The 19,268-nt window shown below is 37.9% G+C and overlaps 1 pseudogene; it reads right to left on the reverse strand.

Moving 5' to 3' along the window:
- Positions 1-1,760: 1,760 nt before the first annotated feature.
- Positions 1,761-2,561, reverse strand: LOC132350284 (bisphosphoglycerate mutase-like; annotated as a pseudogene).
- Between the last annotated feature and the right edge of the window lie 16,707 nt (positions 2,562-19,268).

Consider the following 19,268-nt stretch of genomic DNA (forward strand, 5'->3'; position numbering starts at 1 on the left):
TGTGTGCAGGAGCACATCGTGCTGCCAGGTGTCCTCTGGAGGTGGATATCTAGATGCGGGACAAGGGAAGAATCCAACTCTAGGATCTTGAGCTGTGTTAAGACATGGTCACCTCTTGGGCTGGAAAATTCAGATGTCAATACCAGAGATGAAGCTGTTCAAAAATGGTCTGAGTTGAAGCTTAGCCATAGGTTTGGAATTCTAGGAAGATCTGGTAGCTGTATTCTTGGCCCTGATCTCTGAATTATAAAGAGTGTTATTTGGTTAGGCAACAGGACTGTGAAAAGAAGGACTACCGCAGAGAAGCCAGTAGTTTGTCAGGAACGGCAAGCATCCACATTCCATGTCCTTATGCATCACAGATGCGACCAGCTGTGAGCAAACCAGGTTCATTTCTTCTTTTCAGCCATCTTCATCAGCCGATGCTCTAAGTCTTGATTTAAGGATCAATGGAGACCAAGCAGTAGCAAGGGTTTTAGAATTAGTTTCCTTCTAATGACAGTTTTACTATAAAATGGATACAAATAAACCAATCCACCAATGGAAAACTGTGAAAAACTGGTGATATCTGTAACAGCTATTATAGTTGTAAATTGTTTACATGATTTTATCGTTGAAATATATGTCACTTGCTTTGAAATAAGGCAGTAGCTTAAAGAAATGATGCCTTACCTATCTCCAGCATCTAAAAGCATCCTATATCAAGACTGATAAGCAGTCAATTCTGTCTGTGGCCTACCCTGAATACTATAGACTACGTACCATAATGTTTTACCCTCAGCAGATAAAGAACAAATGTATGTGACAAATGTGAATATACCATTTCCCCTGTTCAAGTGAATAAAATTACACCCACTATATTCTACCTTCCTGCTGACCCGGCCTTCAATTTTTAGAGAATTAAGCATGTCTATGTGTTGAAATAAGTACAACTCTTTGTGTTATAGGAAGATAAGAGCAGAGACTAATTCAGAATCCTATACTTAATATTTATGAATCATATGGAAATACTTGGGATGGACACCATTTTCAGTAACAGAACTTATTTTTAAATTAATTTTAAAGACCCCAAGATTAAAGTTTACAAAACAAAAACAAAACAAAAAGAGAACATGAACAACTATAGTTGTCCATATGCTGCTAATTCTAGCAGCCAGAGAGGAATTCCACCAAATGTCATGAGGCAAAGGGCCTTGGTGTTTGTTGTTGGCTGTCTTGGAGGAATCCATCGGTGACTCTCCCATTTAATGGCCCTCTGGTCTTAACCTATCAAAGCATCTCTTTCCCTAGAGGAGAAGACTAGTAATAAATACTTAAGTATAGTGTGTTATCTAACGTCCTTTATTATCATCTTAGAAAGTCTCAGTAAATATAAACATGAACTACTTATTGGAGTAAGTAGTGCCTGTCAGTGGTCACTCTATACTGATTTATTGAATGAGGAATACCTTGAACTTGAACTTCACTTGTTGCTCTCCAGTCTCGGAAACTTAAGACATTGATTAAGCCCCACTGGTGACTAACTTAGTGACTAATTCAAACGGGGCCGGCAGGGGCTAAAGCATAAGGCTTATGGCATTAGTACTCAAGGCATCCTAAAGCCTTTATCTGGGCCAACATAAGTTACCTAGTTACTTAAGCAAACTCCACCCCACAGCCTAGATCTGGAAAAATCAGCGGGGGGGTGGGAGATCAGCACCCATTACACACTGCATGTCACTCCTTCTGCAGCTATTCCTAGCCAGCACGTGGGAAAGATTTTATTTGTCATCGCATTTCACTTTTCCTTGATCCTCTACTTTCTTAATGGCTGCATGGATAGCCTCTTGGTTGCCCAGGAACTGGTGAGGTCCAACAGCATGCAGGTTCTCGTCCAGTTCCAGGAGAATGGGGACTCCAGTAGGACGAGTAATGTTGATAATATCTTCATCTGAGATACCTTCCAGATGTTTCAGGATTGCCCGGCTGCTACTTCCATGAGCAGACATCAGAATGGTTTTACCACTTAATATTTCAGGAGCCATCCTTTCGTTCCAATAAGGAAGGAGTCTCTCCAGAACATCCTTTAAGCTCTCGGATCGTGGCAGCTGATCCAAAGGAATGTTGCACACTTTGTACCTCCAGTCGTAGATTTCGTGGTAGTAAGGATGGGACTCCTCTATGGGCGGTGGGGTCACATTGTAGCTCCTTCTCCACAGCCTCACTTATTCCTCGCCGGATTCAAAGCCAAATATTTGCTCCCTGTTGAGACCGATCAAGCCTCCATAGTGACGCTCATCGAGAAACCAGGAGCTTTCCACGGAAACCCACTCCTGCCCCAGCTCTTCCAGGATCAGCCAGGCTGTGAGGATGGACCGGTTCAGGGTGGATGTGAACACAAGATCAAACTCAAAGTTTAGCACTTTGAGTTGCTTCCCACAGTTCTGAGCTTCTTCCATTCTTTCACTCTTAAGTTTTTGATCCACCCAGCTACAAAAATGGTTCTCTTTATTCCAAGCACGCTCTCCATGTCTTAACATAATCAGTTTGTACTTGGACATACTGATGGCTGAGCTTCTCTAGTGCTTTCCAATGGGCCAGTGTTCAGTGACAGCAATACGTCTGCAAAAAGGCCACCAGCGGCAGGCACTTCTCGGAACCGCTAGCAGCCAGTGCCTCCAGAACTCCTCACTGCGGCCGGCATCAACTCTCTTTTCTAGCCTGGGAGCCAGAAGGGGCAGGCCCTAACAAAAATATTTTCAATACCTTCTAGATGTGAAAAGGAGAAATAGAATCACTGATCCAGGACTTTTAGAATATCCATGGTTAAATTTACATTGAAGACATCAGTTTTCAATTTCAAAAGCAGCCCCTCATTCTGTGATTTGTAACAAAAATTATTGAAACTAGAAGATGCCTCATATATATGATTTTTCATTAAAGATCAAATTTCAGATTTTTGCTTCATAAATTACACAACATGCCATTTGGAAAAGGCCAATATTTTGGTTCACTTGTCAATGCTCTCAGTGTTTAATGAAGCAAAGTGTAGCTGTGTTGATATTTTTATTGTGGCACTTGATCATATTTTCATTGGCAGACCCGCAGATGGCCATTTTTAATCCAGAAAATATCTGGCTAGATACATTCTAGTTTTGATCTACTTGTTGTTCACATATGTTTGGAAATCTCTGCTGCCTTTGCTTTTTACAATGGAAGATTTTATAATGAAATATTTACATTGACTTCCTAGCTTTTTTGCAAGCCCTCTCCAATCTGCATCTCAACCTACCTTTCCAAACTTTATTTTACTGCTCCCTTCGTATGTCCTCTGCTTTAGCTAAATTGAACTGATCATCATTCTATATGAAAATCTGTCATTGTTCCTTCATTCCTGGGCCTCCCTTCACTGGAATTTTCCTGACCTCCAACAACACACCTTAACCCTTATCTCAAGCATTATTGCCACCTATTAAAGTACCATGTGTCCAAAAGAATTAATCTCCAAAATATATAAACAGCTCATGCAGCTCAGTATTAAAAAAAACAAACAGGGCTTCCCTGGTGGCGCAGTGGTTGAGAGTCTGCCTGCCAGTGCAGGGGACACGGGTTCGAGCCCTGGTCTGAGAGGATCCCACATGCCGTGGAGCAACTGGGTCCGTGAGCCACAACTGCTGGGCCCGCGCGTCTGGAGCCTGTGCTCCGCAACGAGAGAGGCCGCGATAGTGAGAGGCCCGCGCACCGCGATGAAGAGTGGCCCCCGCTCGCCGCAATTGGAGAGAGCCCTGGCACAGAAACGAAGACCCAACACAGCCAAAAATAAATAAATAAATTTTTAAAAAAAAGTAAAAATATTTAAAAAAAAAAAACAAAAAAAAAACCCAAACAACCCAATCAGAAAATGGGCAGAAGACCTAAATAGACATTTCTCCAAAGAAGACATACAGATGGCCAAGAGACACATGAAAAGATGCTCAACATCACTAATTATTAGAGAAATGCAAATCAAAACTACAATGAGGTATCATCTCACACCAGTTAGAATGGGCATCATCAGAAAGTCTACAAACAATTAGTGCTGGAGAGGGTGTGGAGAAAAGGGAACCCTCTTGCACTGTTGGTGGGAATGTAAACTGATACAACCACTATGGAGAACAGTATGGCGGTTCCTTAAAAAACTAAAAATAGAATCGCCATATGACCCAGCAATCCCACTCCTGGGCATATACCCAAAGAAAACCATAATTCAAAAAGACACATGCAGCCCAATGTTCATTGCAGCACTATTTACAATAGCCAGGTCATGGAAGCAACCTAAATGCCCACTGACAGACAAATGGATAAAGAAGATGTGGTACATATATACAATGGAATATTACTCAGCCATAAAAAGGAATGAAATTGGGTCATTTGTAGAGAGGTGGATGGACCTAGAGACTGTCATACAGAGTGAAGTAAGTCAGAAAGAGAAAAACAAATATCGTATGTTAACACATATATGTGGAATCTAGAAAAATGGTACAGATGAACCAGTTTGCAAGGCAGAAACAGAGACACAGATGTAGAGTACAAACGTATGGACACCAAGGGGAGAAATCGAGAGTGGGGGTGGTGGTGGGATGAATTAGGATATTGGGATTGACATATATATATACTAATATGTATAAAATAGATAACTAATAAGAACCTGCTGTATAAAAAAATAAATTAAAATTAAAAACATAAAATAAAGAAACCATATGTCTAATCTTTCAACTCCATAAATGCTGCACTAACTTTTGCAGATTTTTTTCCTTCCTTGAACTCTGGAAGTATTGCCTTATTTCTTAGGATAAATTTCTGTTTACAAACTGTAAGTTTCTTGTTATCTTTCTCCTTTCAGAGTACTTATTCACGTACTCTCACTACAACTATTCAGCAATATAGTCACCTCCTTTCTTCCTTTTCCTGACCCCTCTACTTTGCATCAATCTTTACAACTCGCCTTTCTCTTTATTAACTTGAACTTCATGGCACTCTTAATATTATTCATACCCCCTAGAGCTTATTTCTTTATTTTAAGCCCAACTTTGAATGAATCAATAAATCTTCCCTGTGCCTTATCTTCTGCTCTGTGGAAAAAAAAAAGTAGAAGCCACCAGATAGTCTCCCTGATCCACCTACATGCATCCCATTTTACTAGTAAAGAATTGTTCTGCGTGTGCCAGTCTGAAGAAAATCTCCCCACCTGGCTGTGGATCCCATCTATTCCTATAGTCAAAAGTACTTTATCCTTCTCTGACAATTCTATCCTTTCTCTCATACATTCAACTTCTTCTCATTGCCCCAGAGATCTTAAACATAGTCAACTTTATTTAATTAGTTAAACAAACAAAGAAAAACCCAAATCCAAGCTTTATTCTCCCTTTCATTCCTCTCCAGTTACAGGCTCACCTCTCCTCTCCTTTATAGCCAGAAGGTCAGATAGTGAACTATACCCAAGTTCGCAATTTCTTTTGTTCCTACTCACTGCCCTACTCATGCTAACATGCCTTCAATCATCATGATTCCATGAAGTAATTTTCACCAGTGTGACTAATGATTTCATGTTGATAAAGATAATGGATATGTTTAAAGTACTTATTTCATATCTTTGTAGTATTTGAGCCAATTAACCACTGTCTTAAAACACTTTCCTTCCCTTCATTTCCATGACATAATTTCTCCTAGTTTTCTCGTAACCCTCTGGCTGCTCCTTCCCTGTCTCGTTTGTCGTCTCACCCTCCTTTACCTAGCCATTAAATTTAGAGTTCCTCAAGGTTCAATCCAAAACATTCTCCTCTCTCACTTCATATTCTCTTCCTAGGTAATCTCAACCACACTCAGAGGGGTAATCACCATCAATGCTCATCTCTGCCTCAGATTTCTCCCCTGGGCTAGACCTACTACTCTGAGTCTTAGCCAGTCTATGTTCCACACTGTAGCTAGAGAGAGATTTAAAAAATCAGAATCTGAAATTGTCTTTCCAGGCCCTCTCCTCCAAATTCTCCACTCCTGATTAAAATTCTTCAGTCGTTTCCCTTTGGGATCGTCCCACGCTAGGCTTTCTTCACTTCAATCACTCAGGCCTCATTTTGGTTCATAGTGATCATCATGATTTCTCCAACTACTGGTAATTTACACATGCCATTTCTTTTTTCCTAGATGCTCTCCTCTTCTCCCTTTAACTTAAGTACAACTCATCCTTCAAATGTCAGCTAAAATAGAACTTTGTCAAGGAAGATTGTCCTGACCTTTCTGACTAGAAGACCCCCTCACATACGGCATATCTCTCATTCACACCACTTAGCAGAATTGTCAATTTTTCTCTGATAGCGAGATTATTAGATTAATATCTCTCTTCCTTCCCAAGGGCAGTTACATGGTCTTTCTTTTCTTGAAAATAAATCCCCAATATCTAGAACAAAGCCTAATAGATAATAGTAGTTCAATAAATATTTGGTCAATGAATAAATGAATACATGATGAATTCCTCTTTTAGTATACGTCACTCATCAAAATATACTATACACCTTGCCCTTAGTAAGGGTTCTACAAGTAGTTATTGTATTGTATTAAGTGATATATATATCATATATTAAGTGATATATATCATATATATTCAAATATATTTATATATGATCTATAATATATATTTATATATATTTGAATGATTGAATGCTATTTGAAAGAAAACAAAAATAGAGTAGAATCTGTAACTTAGAACAACATATTGATATTCAATTCAACTCTGTTCATGATTATTTCCATACTGTTTTGTGTGGTATTTGGACAAGAGCCATGGCAATTGGTTTTCTTTTGGATTAAGAAATTTGCAATAATGTCCTTCAGCTCATTTATTAGAACATCTGATTAAGGTTGGTTGTAGCAGTTTCTGTTTAAATTGAAATGTCACTTTGTTGTCCCTTTTAGACTGACATGAATTGACTAATCATTTACATTTTACATTATATTAAACTCCAAGTTCTTTGAATGAAATAGCTAGTACTGTTACACTTTTGGAGTGTGGTTTTGATGAATATATTTGTCCCACTCCCTAGGAAAAAAATGGTTATAAAAGTTCAATATAACATTATTCATTTTCCTGGCTTACCCCACATCTTGTTTTTGAGAGCAGCATGCATAAAACAGTAACAAAAAATTTATTTTTTAAGGATGATTCATTTTAGCACATTTTGAAGTAATCATTAGTTTGTGATCTCTTATTAATAGAGGAGATGCAAAAACCACAAGCAATAACCACTAATCACTAATTAAAATCACTGATGAGAGAAATTTGAAAGAAACACTTTACATTTGCTTTGGAAGAAAATTCAGAAGTATGGCAGGGCTCTGGTTAAGTTTACAAATTTTACCTAGTCCAGGATATCTAATATCCAAATTGTGCATTCTATATTAATCACTATTTCTAATTAAAGTTTGAAAATATAATATTGCCTTTTTATTAAACAAAAATGAATGTTGATTCCCACTAATTAAAAAGGAACTTATTATCACAGGATGGGGTTCCAGGAAATTCTAAAATATTTGCCAGGTTGATTTTCTAATAAATATTTTAATACAAACATCAATGAAATTATATTAAACAATTAAAATGAACGATGAGCAAAAAGCACTTTACTTCTTATCTAATTATAAAGTAACAATCTCCTGATTGGTCTTTCTGCCTGCAGTCTGGCTATATCTAAGCTCTACTCCTCCTTGCAGGCAGAATGGTCTTTCTACATGCTAAGCAGATTGTGTCTTTTTCTTTGTTCAAGTTCTTTGATTTCTCCCCTAGCATTCAAAAGTAAGTCCAATGTCTTCAGTTAAAAACCCTGGACCTTCATGATCCAGATAGAACCTGTCTCTCATTCCAGCTTTAGTTAAAGCCATTTATAGAAACACACACACACACACACACACACACACACACACACACGCACACACACACAAAGTCTCCCTCCAGGCAATGGAACTGCCTACCTTTCCCAAATGCTTTATATTGTTCCTTTCTCTGGTCATTCATACGGTGTTTGTACTACAGGAGAAAGCCTCTCCCTTTCTTCACCTAATTCCTGCTTAGTTTTCAAAGCATTTTCCAAATTAAACTGAATATAGTACAGTTAAAATATCACCTCCTGCAGGATGCCAACTCCTGATGCTCCAGTTTCTTTTAGGAACCCAGAGCACTTTGCAGTAAACCTCAGTCACAAGACTTTATAACTATAAGCATCAATTTGCTTGTCTGACTTGTGGCAAAAATGTATATACTTTGAGGACGAAATTTTCTTTAATTTAGTATCTGCTGGCCCCTGGCATACCAAATTCACTTGCCAAATACTTATCTATCTGGTGTGATGTGCCAGTCCCTTAGGTTGGAGTTACAGACACAGAGATTAAAGACACATGGGCCCCATCCCTGAGGAGTGGATCATGCATAGATAAACAGTAGAGACTCAATACTTAGTTGCTAATTGAATTAATAAACAAAGAAATCTCAATTCTGAAAACTGTCTAAAGAGAAAGCTAAACACTTTAATTACAAAATGGTGAGAATGACAAATTATTACAATTTATTACAATATATGATTAAATGCATGCACCCTAAATCACTGACTATGTTACGTATATTTAAGTTAACTGCATGAGCCAAAATTGAAACTCAGCTCCTCTCCTTCTTTGTCTTTTACTCATTCCTATGATAAATGGCATATGGAGTCTTTTGTTTATTGGGATCTTTGGTTTCAAGGATCACGTCCTACCCAGCCACCTTGTTGATATCTCCTTCCTAATCTGGCAGTGTAAATGTCAAAGACTAAGACAAAAGCATTAGTCTGATTTCTAACTTGGAAGCTTCATAGAGAATTTTAGCGTTGGTGGTAGAGACAGAGATTGGTGTTGGGTGGGGACAAAAATAACTTTATGCTGCCCCGGCTAATTACTGACTCCACAGGCAAATGAAACACTTGTTACTGGCAACTTTCCAAGCTTACCCGTAGTAGATATTTGTGACATTTATTAATAGTTTCAAGAACAAAGCTTTTGTCCCAGAGTGTGCTGGCAGCTGCTCTGTCAATGGAAGGATTACCACTCAAATACCAGCTTTCTATCAGGATACCCCTAGGTTGAGGATTTGTCTCCAGAACAACAGGGCTGCTACTTCCAGAGTACATCCAAAACAATGTGCAACATGCAGTATCAGGGAGAGGCAATCTTGTTACTTAAGGTAAACTTGATGGGGAAATTACTGTGGGCATCACTTGAGGGTCCACTATGGTCGATTTTTCCATCAGTGACTGGAGAAGGACACATTTGATTCATTTCAGCCCAAAAGCATTCTCTAAAGTGTTATAGATGTGTTTAACATCATTCCTAAGAGAAGGGAGACAGGCAATTTGCTTTATCTGTTTCAAAATAGTATTATTCTTACTGTGCAACTCAGGTAGCTCTACCATTAGGTGGTACATAGATATTTGAATGGGTTTCCTGATATAATTCGAGAGAGATTTTGATGAAACTGGTCAGCAATAACCGCTTTGGTTGGTTAATTTTACAAAAATGCCTGTGAACATTTGCTTAAAAATGAAATTATAATAGAAAAAAAGATGAACTCACATAAAGTACCTTGTAAAATGTGTTTAACTGGAACTTCGGGGATTCTTTTTCTCTTTGCACATTTTTGGATGACTGGGACAGGATACAGAATATTTTTCTGAGTTATTTTATCCTTTCAGAGCAGAGATACAAAAAATCCTAATCAAAGTTCCTGTATATTGTGTGGCAAGGTGCGCTGTGAGGATACAGAAACAAGTAACTCCACATATTGCATAGATCTTGAAATGAGGGGAACTCCATGCTACCGAAAACTTATTTAAAAAAAAAATCTGGCATTGTTCCTAGAGCTTCTGGCCTTGTGCCACTTAATGAAACACTCATGATAGATGAACACTCTCCCTGTCATGCCTATAAAGGAATGCTTGATGATTTTATTAACATAGGCAGTGTTGAAACCTCTCTTTGATGAACATTCTAATAAGGATGCCCTCTATGCTAGCAAAAGTTCAGGGAAATAACAAGGAAGAACAAACAGATGAAAGGAGACATCACAACATTGCAACACATGACAGGTATCTGACTTCAATAATCATGTGCTCTGAAACAGTATGCAATATATAGAATTATGTATAGCAATATATTATATATATATAGGTCCAAAGAAAGAGAAATTCTGATTTTCAACTTGCAGCTGGCAATGGTACCAAAATGTAATCCCCCTTACAAAGCAATATCTTGATTTTGAGAATTTGTGTTATTTGAATCACAATCTGAATTTTTTTAAATTTTAGTATCTTATTGTAGTTGAAAATTTCTTCACTGGAATTAGCAAGTGAAACACAAAATGAGCTAAGAAAAGTTTCACTCGTTCAAAGAGAAACCAACAAGCCAATTCAGGAGTCTGCAGAAATCATGGCAGTCGAGACATGGAAATTTTTGCCTAAAGTCTATTCCTATTTAGATGAAAACTTTAGACTTGGTGGTTAGCTGTTAATAAGGAATATTCTGGAAATGAGGGAATTGCAAATGTGCAAATGCCATACCTGTTTGTGTTTGACCTGCCTTTTCATTGCAAAACTATTAATGTTGCATGTCAACACCACTTTTGCCTACTTCAAAACCAACTACCATCTGCTTTGCCCATTCCTGCCAATCCCTTACTATCTAGTTTAGAAGTCATACATTCTTTTTTTTTTTTTAACATCTTTATTGGAGTATAATTGCTTTACAATGATGTGTTAGTTTCTGCTTTATAACGAAGTGAATCAGCTATACATATACATATATCCCCATATCTCCTCCCTCTTGCATCTCCATCCCACCCTCCCTATCCCACCCCTCTAGGTGGTCACAAAGCACTGAGCTGATCTCCCTGTGCTATGCGGCTGCTTCCCACTAGCTATCTATTTTACATTTAGTAGTGTATATATGTCCATGCCACTCTCTCACTTCGTCCCAGCTTACCCTTCCCCCTCCCCGTGTCCTTAAGTCCATTCTCTAAGTCTGCATCTTTATTCCTGTCCTGCCCCTTCGTTCTTCCGAACCATTATTATTATTATTATTATTATTTAGATTCCATATATATGTGTTAGCATACGGTATTTGTTTTTCTCTTTCTGACTTACATCATACATTCTTGGAAGCCTCCTTTAAACCCCACAGCTGCCTCTCTGATATACTCCTCTAACTTTATCTTCTTTATATCACCTCTTATACTGTATCTAAATTGCCTGTTTCCTTGCTTGCCACAATGAGATTATGACCTCCTAGAGGACAGAACAGTTGTCCTATTTGAAATTATAACCCAGAGTTTAAAACCGAACATAATATTTTTGAATGAATACATTAATGAAGATATAAATGAATATCTGCATTCATTATATAAGCCAATAGTGACTTATAAAATCATATTTAAAATACGTTCTGAAGTAACACATGTATTTCGGGAACTATCATAGAGTTGAAGTGAAACATTTATTTGACGATAAAATAACTGATCATAATGCATTCAGTCTCTCTGGAATATACAAATACACATGTTTGTATGGGTTATATATATATATATACTTTTTCCTATATCTCCCGTATATCCTAACAGGTATTTATATAGATAGATAGATATAGATGATATAGGTATATCTACATCAAAATCTCTTCAATATTAGCATTTATTATACCACAAAAACTTATGATATATTTACTCTCTTGGACATGGACATCCAGAAAAATCTTATTTATCTCAGCTCTATAAAAATGAAATATATTGAATAATATTTTATTTTATCCCAAAACAAAACATAAAAGTCTTGCAAGATACACATTTTAAGACATAAATTCTTATTTGGTTAAATCCAAGCAACTCTTTAAATTCAGCTTTAGCCATAATTAGAAGAATTTAATTGTTGTTTCTTTGCTTTGGAGAGGATTGTTGTGTCAATATAAAAATACTTATATATTATTCATTTCAGAGCTTACATTGAATTTCACTGAGAAAGGAAATTCTTTTTTAGCAAAAGTTATGAGCTTAATTATAAAATATATAATATTTTGAAGACATTACACTGGAGGTACAAGTTTATGATACAATAAAAATTTGATGAATGTATATGATACTAAATGCATTAATTAGATTTGTGTGTTATACCATACATTTGTAAATATATAATTTACAATGTTGTCAATTACATTAGTAAAACCATTCATCTTTGATAAACAATTTGTGTACATTAGCTTCTTTTTTCTTTTTAATTAATTAATTTATTTATTTTTGGCTCTGTTGGGTCTTCGTTTCTGTGCGAGGGCTTTCTCTAGTTGCGGCAAGCTGGGGCCACTCTTCATCGCGGTGCGTGGGCCTCTCACTATCGCTGCCTCTCTTGTTGCGGAGCACAGGCTCCAGACGCCCAGGCTCAGTAGTTGTGGCTCACGGGCCTAGTTGCTCCGCGGCATGTGGGATCTTCCCGGACCAGGGCTCGAACCCGTGTCCCCTGCATTGGCAGGCAGATTCTCAGCCACTGCGCCACCAGAGAAGCCCTAGCTTCTTTTTTCTTTTTAACTATTCCTTTGAATTACTCTTGGAAGATATTTACTTCACTTTTGGAGACTAGATGTAGTATATGTATTAAAATATGTATTCAAAATAAATACAAAAGCACAAAACAATAATTTATATATTCAGTCTTGTTCTATCATTAAAAATAATATCAATTTCACTATTAATTCAAATTATATATGTAAACAATCATACTATTTCAATTCATGATTTCAATGATTCATCTTATGAAGAAAGTATATTTCCCTCAAGATAATAGGATAAGCCTATAATACCAAGGTTTTCAAAATATTTGAAATCTGATTCAACATTTTGTGAACTTAGAAATACTCTACTGTTACGTATGTAGCACAATTTTTCTTTTTGTTGACTATCAAAGATGATATCTTTGTTAGTTACATTACTCTGCATTTATACAAAGTCTGTTTAAAATTTAAGGTAGAGGTAGTGGACACAAAAGTAGTTAACAAGGTCGTTTTTCAAATTTGAAGAGTTCTGGCACTTCGCAATGCATCAAAAAGCAATTTGTAATTGACAGTTTTCTTACCTAGAGTGTTTCTCAGTCAAGAGATTGTTCTCCAAAGACAGTCAGCTGGGTAAATGTCAGAAGCTCAAAAAGTAAATTATAGTACAAATAGTGTTGATATTTCTATGAAATGGAAGAAAAGCATATTTATTTTTAAAATATAGAATTTTATTTAAAACAAGTGAAAACCTTCTATTGTGACCTTTACAAGATTCCAAGCAGTGACGAATTTGGTCATTACAAATAACCTTTTCCAGAAAGAGCTTTACCATTTGGGACTTTCATTTGGTAATATATGTGAATTAATTTCCTTTCTACAAAATAACTCATGATATTAAACTTTTTATGAGATATTTTATCCCTAAGATTACAGTTTTAAACAAATTTTAGAAGGGAAAAAAAGTAAGGGAGCAGCTATATGATAGCCTATCATTTTAACTTGTATGGGGGGAATTATTAAGTCATTTTCTCATTTCTTCCTTCTGTACAGAATGATATTGTACTTTTGTGAGTTTTGTGGGTAATTAAGTCTCACAACATTCTTAAAGAGCTTAGTAGAATTCTCTTCAGAAGATTCACTCTAAAGCAGTTTCCAACTTAATAGGTGCGATTCTCTGCATTGTTAAGTCGTTTGTTTGGAATCTGGTATTCCTTCTCACCATATAAATAATATGATGTATGGTGGTTTAAAGTAGTTTTCCAAGTTAGTCTTCACTGTTTTTTTTTAACTCTTGGGGACCCAAAGAGAATGTGTGCGTGCGTGTGTGTGTGTGTGTGTGTGTGTGTATTCTAGAATATATAAAATTATATAAAATCATGAAGATAAATTTAAAAGTGGGCAAATATTATTACCCACTCTCAGTAGCTTGCATAATAACATCTCTATTAGAATATGAGTTCCAGTCCCAATCTGGAATTATAAGACCACAAACTGACCCAATGCACCTGACAAAAATGCTCTTTTTCTTCAGTCCCACATCTCTAAGACACTGAAAACCAAGAAGACCATAGGTCTGTTCCAGTTATTGGATCTTCTCATTTTACGACAGGATTTCTGAAAGGGAGAGGAAGGGAATGCATCGCAACACATAAGGGATTAAGGTGCACTAAAAGACCAGGTCTCTTTCCCTAGTTTAAAGTCCTTGTCAAATTAGTCCTGAGTTTTTTTCACCTTTCCATCTATTTCCTCCCAGGAACACTGTCCCTGCCATCTTCTCCATGGTTAGCCAGCCACTGAATTGCAAACTCTATGGACTACTGGGAAAATAGAATACTTTATACCAGGCTATCTACAAAACCTGGTAGGGAATGGTGAGTGTCCCCAGAAAGCTAATACATAATAAGGGAAGTGACATTAGCACTTTTCAAAAAATCTTTAAGAATTATTAACAAAAATTATATCAGTATTCATTGGAAAGTAGAAAAGACTAGATTTAGACCTTTCTTCCCAGTTATATATGAAAGGCAATGAACTTCTCTGACTACTGTATCTAAAATGGTAGCCACAGATTCCATCCTCTAATTCTGCTTTGTAACCTTTATCATTACTGATATATATGTTTTCTGCTCCTTGCACTGGAGTAAAAGCTTCATTGATGCAGATATGTTTGTTTTGTGTTAAGTTTGTGTGGTATTCCCAGGTGTTAGAACAGTGACTAGCATACAGTAGGTACTAGATAAATATTTGTTGAGTGAATGAACAAATAAATGAATACTAATTCAAAGACTTAATTGCTTTGAAACGTGACTCCCTTGACAATACATGCTTATATACATTGCAAATAAGAACAAACTATCTCTTAATGGGAAGACAGTTTTAGACAACTGCTTAATGACTGCTTTGCACATACATTTCTTGTCTGAACTGGTTTCTCCTAATCCAAGTCTCCTTCCACAGCAGTTGTTAGGCTTCCTTCTTTCTCACCAGACCTGACTTCAAAGCCACAATTCAAATAGGCCACCTGTTTTCTCTGCTTCACAAATTAGATACTATATGGTTCAAAGCTGCAAAGGAGCATAACAAAGTGGGTGACAGACAAAAAGGATAAAAATCAGAGCTTGAAAAAAGAAAATTAGAAAATGTCCATAATCTACATAAATTGCACTACACTGCAGAAAGTGATTATTTGCTCAGGTAGTCTCTTCAGATCCTGAAATGCTGAGAGAATTCTACATACACTTTACCCATGAGTGTGTCCAAGAGGACTGTGAGAGTCACAGAGGTGATAATACAGCCTACTATGAGTGGTAGTGGCCAAGCCATTAAAACTTATTTCCTGGTTCCTTTGTATCAGAGACAAACAGGAGACTCATGCCTACAGAAAATATGTCCCCTTATTAGAACACAAAAGATGCATGAAACCATGAAATATTATTAATTTTGCAATGCTATTATTTAACAGAGATGATATGGAAATTAAGCTTTACCTGAAAGAATACTACCTGAAAGTTAATTTGTTTGAGGGAATTAGTCTAATTCCACATAGGATTTCAGGTGTACTAAAGAAACACATATACTAAAAATCAGTGGTAAAAGGGTAATAATGAATCAGAATCAGGAAACTGTGAAAGGAGTTTAAAGGCCAGAAGTTAAGTATAACTATCAAATTTGATTCAGTTTAGTCACAATTCCCACAAATGTTAGTTAGTCACCAATTAATACCAATGCAAAAATAAGATAAGGTAATGAACATGATGGAAACACTAACTTCAATTCCATAAACTTAGTTTTAAGCATCTGAGATATTCCAGGCTCTATTAAGAAGCACTGAGGATCCAAAGACAGCTACCCTACTGAAACTTGGCACCGGGCCATCATGTCACTTCTAGCTCTCTTAGAATTTAGAATTTATTCTCACTTTCTCTTCATTTATTTTATTTTTATATTTTACAATTATTTCATAGACATGTAATCACTTACTATGTTTGATATTATTGTACTGGTTAAATATGTCAAAGTCTCATGTACTCTAATGGTTTTGCTTTAACTATGAATACTTACATCTTGAGTACAAGAATACAATCTAACCTTAAATCAATATACTTCTCAAAGGAATCAGGTGTTGTGAAATTTTATATCTAGAGCCATACTCTGATTTGAAAAAACGTTTCCAGTGAAATGATGGACATATGTAATCTAAAAAATAAAAATTCATAGAGAAGATAATAAGTGCCTGTGAAAGGCATACATATTTTCAAGGTGTTGGACTAAAAATCCAGTACAGTGGGGTTTAGATTGCAGCTTAAAATAATAGTTACTGTTCAGTGGGAATCTATTTTATAGCAAGAGGTATTCTAGATGCTTTAGACACTCTGTCTCTAATCTAATCTCGAAAACAATCCTGGGGATTACATATCATTTTTCTGATTTTATATAAGGTGAATTTAGGCTTGGGGAAGGGGTTAAGACTTGCTAGAGATCAGGTAAAACTAGAACAGCTGGGGTTTCAATTCTCAAGGGTTTCTCAACACTTCAAAGTCTCTGCTCTTTCCACTAAAGTAGGCTGACTCTCAATCCTTAATTGACTGAACTAATCAAAAATGACACAAAATTACTTAGAAATACCCCTTTAAAATGCTCCTTAATGATGCTGAGCCTACCAATCAAGTAGAATCTTACCGTTTAAATGCTCCAGAACACTTCAGCATTTTTGCATTTTTAGAAATAGCTTGTGTTGTAGCATTATTATTTACTTACCTGCTTTGGCTCTTTTACTAAATTATATTATAGAATACTGACATCAAGTTTAATAATATATTAGGGTAAAAATATGGAAGCCTGTGTAAGCCTTTATACCTTGGCTAACTCAGCATATCAAAAGGATATTTACATATTAGCTTATCACAGCAAAACTCAATACTGATTATATAATCTTAACAGCCTTCTTTTTTCTAAGCCTGCCTGGATCACACAGGTGTTCTAGCTCACGCCTCTCCTAAGGACATTATATCTCTTCAATCAGGAAGGGGCATTTCTAGTTGGTCTTATCTGTGGACACACAAATCTCCCCCAATATGGACGGTCTTCCTGTGGTTGTGTTACAAGAGTCCTCCTACCCAGTGTCATTTGAGCCTGTAGAAGGAGACTGAGTTTGGTTCAGAAGCAAAGGAAAGCTTTATTCTTTGATCAAAGAATGGAGAGGTTCAAGCGAGTGCTCCAGAGTACAGGATCTCCCTGGAAGGCCCTCAGCCGGGCTGTTTTGTAAGGATCTTGTCAGTGGGGAGTGGGGCGGAGTTCTTGCGAGTTAGGCGCAGCTGTGCTGCTGCGGTTCCTGCTCCCAGCGCTTACTCCTGATGGCAGTGTCTGACGCAGCACCTCTGCGCGCACCTCTCTCTGCGCATGGGCCGCCAGCGCCATCTTGAATCACAGTGTGTGCCCAGCGCTTACTCCTGATGGCAGTGTCTGACGCAGCACCTCTGCGCGCACCTCTCTCTGCGCATGGGCCGCCAGCGCCATCTTGAATCACAGTGTGTGCCCAGCGCTTGGGAACAGGCCCCTTGGAGCTGAAGTATCCTGTGCAGCCCCTTCGCACTGGGAACTCTGGTCTGAAGTGCCGGGTGCGAGGCCTCTGCACTTGGCACCCTAAGAGCAAGTGAAACTAGACGAAGCACAAAGGAAAAGGAAAAAAAAAAGGTTAGACTTTTTAATTTTATTAAAAAATAAAATATTTTATTACCCAGATTCTATATTTCCCAGAGGATAGTTAATGGGCTTTGCTGGTGACAAAGCCTTCTGTTGTTTGTCCTGTTCCTCATTCTTGAGAGGCACTGAGGGACGCGGGTCTGCTGATTTGAGGCGTCGTCATAACCCAGGTTGAGGAGCGGTACTTCCCAGCTGCCTGTAGATGTGTTTGATTGTTCCCAGACCTTAGCCCTGTTTGCCCTGAGCGACAACCATTTGTCTAACCTTTTGGAGACAAAGGGTACCAGACAATTTAAGATGAATGGTGCCAATATTAGAAGAGAATAATGGTCACATGTCAATTTTTTCCTGAAAATGAAGGTATCTAGGTCTTTTGTAGGCAAAAGTGTGCCCTGATGTTGAGGCTCACTGCCGTGGCCTGAATCTCCCTGGTGATACTTTTGTTGTTTTCCAGAAGAGAAGCTTCAGGTCAGAGAGGGGTTCACAGGAGTAGTCAAGGGGGTCCGTTGCCCCAGGTTGTCTCTCTGGAGGTTGGGGCTCAGGGGCCCTCTTCACTTGAGTGTGATGTGCCCATGGAGTGATCCCTGCAATTTCAGGGCACAGTAGGTGGTTAGGATTACCAAGTGGGGCCCATTCCACTTAGGAGTGAGCTGACCTTGTGGGCTTGCTGATTTTCCAGGTTTTTAGGTTCACCTAGTCTCCTGGCTGGAAAGGGTGGAGGGCCAGGTCAGTGGATGCAGGCAGCACCTGGTTACCATATTCAGTGAGAGCTTTCAAGTTTTCTCCTATCTCGAGGGCATACTTGAGTTGTTCCATTTCAAGGGGGTTAAGGTGTCCCTTCTCTTGGGCATGGGGAATGGGTCTACCATACCTGAGTTCAAATGCACTTAACTTTAACTTACCCCTTGGGGCTAAATGCATGCGGAGCAAGGCAATGGAAGCAACTTAATCCAATTTTCTTGAGTTTCCTGACGTACCTTGGCTAAGGCCTGTTTCAAGGCCTGATTGGATCTCTCTACTTTCCCTGACAACTGGAGTCTCCAGGCTGAGTGCAAGGTTCATTTTATGTCCAGGGCACTCATCCCTTCGTCACTTGAGACACAAATGCTGGATCATTATTACTTTGTAGGGATCCTGGGAGGCCAAACCTGCAGATTATTATCTTTAGTAAAACCTTAGCCACTTCAGCTGCTGTCTTAGTTCTAGCAGGGAATGCTTCTATCCACCTAGAAAATGTGTCTACTAGCCCCACGGGATACCTGAAATTGCCCAGTACTCTCGACAGGACAGGAAACTCAATCTGCCAGTCTTGGCCAGGATATGTCCCTCTGGTCGGAATGGGCCTTATCTAGTGACCTCTGAGGGGTCTGGTGTTGGGGTGGTTAATCTGACTGATTATACTTTTTATGTCAGGAGTTACCATGACCTCAACTAACCAATTATATAAGGCTTCCCTCCTGTAGTGAGTTCCTTGATGAGCCTCCCTGATGGCTTGA

Source organism: Balaenoptera ricei, chromosome 1, assembly GCF_028023285.1.
Source record: "Balaenoptera ricei isolate mBalRic1 chromosome 1, mBalRic1.hap2, whole genome shotgun sequence".
NCBI classification, from domain to species: domain Eukaryota; kingdom Metazoa; phylum Chordata; class Mammalia; order Artiodactyla; family Balaenopteridae; genus Balaenoptera; species Balaenoptera ricei.